Genomic DNA, 6000 nt, shown 5'->3' with positions numbered 1-6000 from the left:
TGCAGGTGTAGTAGCAAGTTACAATTTTTTAACTTATTAATTGTCTTGGAGAGTAAATACTACGCTGACAGGAAAGGCGAAGGGAGAGAGGGTTACTGTGCATCCAATTATACAATGGAAATATTTTTTTCACTCAAACCTGGCTGTAAATACTGTTTAAAGTGACGTTAGCCCGCAGTTAGCTTTGCCCGTTAGCCTGTTAGCTTCTTCTTCGCAGTTCTTTTAGTGTGTATTGCTTTCTCCGGACCGGGGGCAGTCAAGTTGCAAACATGGTTTTCTGGTCAGAGACACCAGGGAGAGATGAAAGACCCTCCAATCATCCCATTAACACTTGTATTACCCCCAGAGGGACTACGAAAAGGATTTATTAAGGTAAACACGTTACTTAGTACTGCTTTAAGGGGAAAACATTTTTTTTTTAAATGAAAATGTTCTCTAATTATTCAAAAACTACTGTAACAAATGCAGAATTATGAATATAGTTTCTACTAAATAAAGATACAAAGACATGGGGAGGAGCAAAGTGGTTCTACAGCCCATAAATACATGAATAACGGAGAATGCTAACTTGATGCTACATGTTAGCATCGAGCTAATGCTAACGGTTAGCTAGCGCTTGCTACAACTGCCGTTTTTTCCACTTCTACTGCACAATCTGCTGTGAGAAAATATCCATATGGGCCCGATTTACACTTGACTGTATTTGTATGTGATAAATAAGTTGATATTTCACCAGAAAATGGCAAAAAAGAGTGGAAAATTGTGTCTCTAAAGATTCTATTTTCCCCCTCGGCGAAGCCACGCCCCCTTCTATGATGAGATGCCGTCTGTATCTATAGGCTAATTTCACAACGATTAGTCCATTCATTCATCATTTGTGTAGCTTAGATTTTGCCCAAAATTTGAGCCAGTCCCATTAGTGCCACTTCCAAGTCCTCTCCGTTGCATGATGGGAGCTGTAGTGCCCGTATTAAAAATCCCATTAAAGTGCGGATGGACGGTAATGACAGTGAGAGAGGCCGCAGCGAGCGAAGCGGTGAATCAAACCAATCAGCGCGCAGCTCCGGGGCTCTCTCCGCGGCGCACTCCGGCTCCTGCCCGCCCCAGAGCCACTCTCCTCCGGCTGTAACTCGCTCCTCCAGCCCGCCGTGTTCGCTCCGGTACCGCGGGGGTCCTGCCGCTCCGAAGTCCGAACCCACGGGAGCTGGCGAGCCATCACCGAAAGGGCCGGGGACAGCAGCGCGCACACTCCCCGGGGTCCGAGGGCGAAGGGGGAGGGCGTCCGCGCGGAGTTTACAGCGTTCAATTTGGGATGAAAAGAAGCGAGGAAGAAAAAAAAAAGCGCGGAGAGATTAAAGAATGACTGAAGGAGTGAAGGTAAGTGCAAAGTGTGCTCTACTTTTATCCGAGAATAGAACAGCCGGGAGACGAGGGAGGAAGCGAGGATGCGCGCGGCGGGGACCGTGAGGATGGAGGCGAGCAGCAGGGTGGAGTTTCGGAAGGAGAGACTTTATCAAAACAACAAAAAGTAGCGGAGGAAAAGTAGTTCGGAATGAAAAAAATATGTAAGTACTAAAGTTAAAATTAAACATCCGACCTTTAAATGGAAATGAATGAAAGGGGAGGGGGGAGGTGCTGCAACACGGAAAGATATGCGGACAGAGAAAACAAGGGAGCAAGTTTTTCAGGTAAAAAAAACTGCAGACGGAAAAGTGGAGCAACTTAACAGAACTGTTAAAATGTGGGATGTCACAAAAACTGCTCCTGTATTTTTCGTAAAACACTGCATTGCACAGCGAGTCACTATACATTTCAATTATGGACCAAGAAATGTCAAATATTGTCTGTGAAATAAGGATTTTTAAGACCTTCAGATGTTCAAAATGGCAACAGGAAAGTCACATCTCATTTGGAAAATAATTCAAACAACAAACAACAACAAACAACAACAAAACATTGAACTTTACTATTGTGCTTTGAAATGTAGGCCTAAATGTCTTAGAAAGAGCCGGAGTCAGGAGTCAACAAAGCCTAAAATCAAAGCTTTGGTTTGAAATGATCAGGATTTCAAAAGATTTCAGGAATGTTTGTAGGACATTATGTAAGAGAGAAGGAGACAGAGCAAGGAGACGAGGAAAGGAAGCGAGGATTAAATATTTAGTGACAGAAGGAAGTGTTTTGATGTTTATTAATATGGAAGTTTCATCATTAAAGAAATTATAAAAAGGGATTAGACAACACAGGAAAGAGTCGGACACACCGGGTATAAAATAAAGACTAACTTTTCATTAAACGTTTGAAATTCTCAGGAGGAAATGATTTGAATTCCACAAATGTTGATCACATTGTTTTTTTGTTTTTTGTTTGTTTCTGATAGTACAAATGTTGACAGGAAATCATAGGCCTGAGGAAAATGAAATTGCTACATTTTCAACTGAGAATTTTTGGATTTCGTCTGTCGTGAGCGTCTTAAAGAATTCATCGTTGCAGCGCGTGACGTAACTCAGATCTGAAGATGAAATAAACATGAACTTCAGAGTCGGCAACAAAAGAAGAAGGTTAACAAACGGGAGCGCGGACGGAGATTTTGTTGTTTGTGTTTAAAAGAAGGACAAACGTAGAGCTGGCGATGACAGTTCATGAAAAAGTCCAAGTCTGCTTTAAATGTAAAACTTTGTAGAAAAGCCATGGCGGGATGGGAAGGAGGACGGAGGGATAATGTGACGAGGCGTTTGAGGAAAAAAAATTGCCGTCCCCGTCATCATTCAGGGGAACCGTCGAATGGCCACTCTCACATCTGGTTTATTTTGGTATACTTGATGAGAGTGGCTATTATTCTGCTCCTACAGCCTTTGCAACCCCTGTCAGAGTTACACGTTCACACCGGGAAGATGTAATGGGGCTCAAACGCCTTTTCTTCCTATTCCCTTTCACATTCTACACGCTGTGATATTTTGTCGGGACGCTTTGAGCTTTGATTACTGCTGTGGCATAGTTTCAATGCGCTTCTGCAAAGTAAAATGATCTCATGTTAACTAACTTTTCACTAAGATCTTGTACTGATGATGGGAGAGTGTGATCACTGCACAAAGCCTTCTCCAGCACATCTCATAGAGTCTCAGTGGGGTTTAGATCTGGACTCTATGGAGGCCGATCCATGTGTGAAAGTGATGTCTCATGCTCCTGAACCACCCTTTCACAATGTGAGCCCGATGAATCCTGGCATTGTCATCTTGGAATAAGCCGGTGCCGTCAGAGAAGAAAGAATCCCTTGATGGAATAACCTGGTCATTCAGGATGTTCAGGTCGTCAGCTGATCTCGTTCTTTGGGCTCATAGTGTTGCTGAACCGAGACCTGACCCAGCATCACTAGAGCAGAACAGTTAGTTACATCCAGGTGGGGACTTTTTTATTGGTCGGGCAGTGTAACTTCCCCACTGTAGCCATTACTTTCTGTTCAGAAACAGCACATCAGAGTGTTGGCAATCCAGTCAGAGAAACGTATTCGTAACGTGTCGCTCAAATGTGGGAGACTCTCAGAAATCTGGAATCCTTCTGAGTGAACTTTATCATTTCTCTCACATCTGATTAACAGACTTTAGCGCTTCACCTGTTGATTCTGGCAAAGTCTTGTCTGTCTTTATGATTTTTATTAGTTCATTTTCGCTTTTTTCTTTTCCCATACACTGCCATGTTGATGTAGTGCGTGGGTTTTTCGCGTGTCAATCACCCAGTTTGTCGCAGACTAGACGCTTTGGTCTGTATCCACTCTGACCGGCCAGGCTAGTGTTCGGGCAGGACACGTCACATTCTGCAGTGTTGGGGAGGCTGTAGGACGGTCCTGTACACAGTTCTCTCAAATGTTACTGCTCCTGGACACATCTAGATATGTCCAGGGGGAGCAGAATCATGGTTTAAAGATGGGAATCTGACAATCATCAATCGCACACTGCAAAAAGTATTTAACTAGATCAGTATAAACATCTCAATTTGAGCATAATAATCCAAATTTTAGTTGTTTTGACTAGTTAAGAAGTTCTTGGGCATTTGTCCTAGATTATTTCACTTGTTCTGAGATGTTTCTGACTCGTTTCGATACATTTTGTCCTTATTTCAGGTAATTTTCTGGGGTAAGAAAATTGGTCTTATCTCATTGGCAATTTTACTTTCTTATTTCAAGGGAGATTTACCCTAGAACTGGTCTGAAATGTCCTCAAACAAGCAAAGTAAACTTGGTCCGATCAGGAAAAGTGTCTAAATGAGTGAAAACCGCTCAAAACAAGATACATTTCCTCAATTCAAGTCATTTAAGCCAATGCTTGATATTTACTTTTTGTAGTTCACAATCATTTCATCACAAAAATAGCCATTCAATGTTTTCCCCAAAAAAGTTTTCAACCCTTACAAGAACTAGAGTGCGAATGAGCTGTAAGAAAGTGCTGTAGTGAACGGATGTATAGAGTCTCCGCTCGTATATTGATGAATGTATTATGTATCTAATGCCAGTTCCTGGGCCTGTATAGTGTGTACAGATTGCGTGCATGTGTGAGTAAAGTGCGTGTAAAGATAGTGCTCCTCAGTCTGTAATGCTTCCACACTCCTCTCTTCTGCTGCTGCTGCTGCTGCTATTTCTTTGCCTCGACTGAAGTGAGGAGGTAGATGGATGGATGGATAGACCTCTGCAAACATTAAATCTTGTATCGGTCCATTTATCAGATTTCTGTTATTGCCCCCGGACATGTTTAAAATGTCCTTAAGGACTGTTATTCATCTTTATTCAATTCATAAATAGCAAATCTAACCGCTATACCTGTCAGAAAAGTTTTTTTTCCAAAAATATGTAGCTCTGACAGCACAACTTCTGAAGGAAAACGTTTATTAGATTCTAGTACATATGAGACAAGACCAATCCAGGACAAGGAGCCAGCTCAAAGCAGACTCACACTAAAGTACATTGTATGATGAATACTTTTTCCTGCACTACATTTCTTTGAGCTTGTTTCTGTACTTTCTACTCCAACATTTTTGAGCTGGGTTAACAGTATTTTCATTTGTGGTTTGAAACACACTGCAGGTGGATCTGAAACTGCAGTCGTTCTAAACAGGAACATCATTATAAAAACGAATAGATAGAACACAAGCACAATTCTTTATAAAAAAAACAAAACAAAGTCATGCACATTTAACTCTTTCAGTAGTTTCCAAAGTCTATGTCAAATACTTAACTTTTTTACCAACGTTTTTACTGGGTGTGATGTAATGCAGTGTGGCTTCCGTCAATTTCTGACTTTAGATGAAACTCCACCGTGACCAAACCGAGACTACACCTGATCTGACCCAGACCTGAGACCTGTCCCTATATCGGGTCCGCACTGAACCAATTATGTGCCTGAGCCAGTGACACGACTCAACTTAGCCCTGATTTAGTCCTGGTGTTTGTAACAGAAACGTGCACCTAAAATTAGACTGTGTTGTGAAAATATTTAAGAGTCTGAAGTCTGAAGTCAGGGACTTCTGGGTCCCAGTCAGAGGATGTGCTCTTCTTATGCAATCTGGTCATGTGATCTGAGAGCTGTGTGTGGATTGGTCCCACAAAAGCAGAACGAAAGTCTTCATGATTTTATAATGAACTTCCCTGAGTCAACACGATACATATGACCTGGTCCTGGCTTACAACTGATTAACTGGTGGTTTAGTCCACGTTTAGCCAGGGCAGGGCTTAGGGTTGTTGAGATCTGGTGTGGCAATCGTATTTTTTAGGCTTGCTCCCCGTTTAGTCATAGTCCTGCCTGGTCTTTGTTTAGTCCTGCAGTTTAGGTTGACATAGTCCTGGCTTTGTCCTGGTTTTGTCCTGGTTCTGTCCTGGTTTAGTTCTGGTTTGTCCTGGTTAGAGGTGAAGTTGAATGTCTTTCAATCAATGGGACATTTTAGGTTGATATAGTTCTGGTTTTGTCCTGGTTTTGTCCTGGTTAGAGGTGAAGTTGAATGTCTTTCAATCAA

At 42.1% G+C, this 6000-nt stretch overlaps 1 protein-coding gene across 1 annotated transcript in view; it reads left to right on the top strand.

Annotated features, from left to right (window-relative positions):
- Positions 1-1091: 1091 nt before the first annotated feature.
- kcnd1 (potassium voltage-gated channel, Shal-related subfamily, member 1) overlaps positions 1092-6000 on the top strand; it is a 35214-nt gene continuing 30305 nt past the window's right edge. Inside the window, exon 1 of the mRNA XM_079557598.1 lies at positions 1092-1377. The gene's annotated coding sequence lies outside the window, so the exon portion shown is untranslated. The remainder of the gene's footprint in view (positions 1378-6000) is intronic.

This window comes from Gobius niger (assembly GCF_951799975.1).
Source record: "Gobius niger genome assembly, chromosome: 6".
Taxonomy (NCBI): Eukaryota; Metazoa; Chordata; class Actinopteri; order Gobiiformes; family Gobiidae; genus Gobius; species Gobius niger.
Note: the sequence above shows the minus strand (reverse complement) of the source record. Positions and strands in the feature narration are given on the sequence as shown.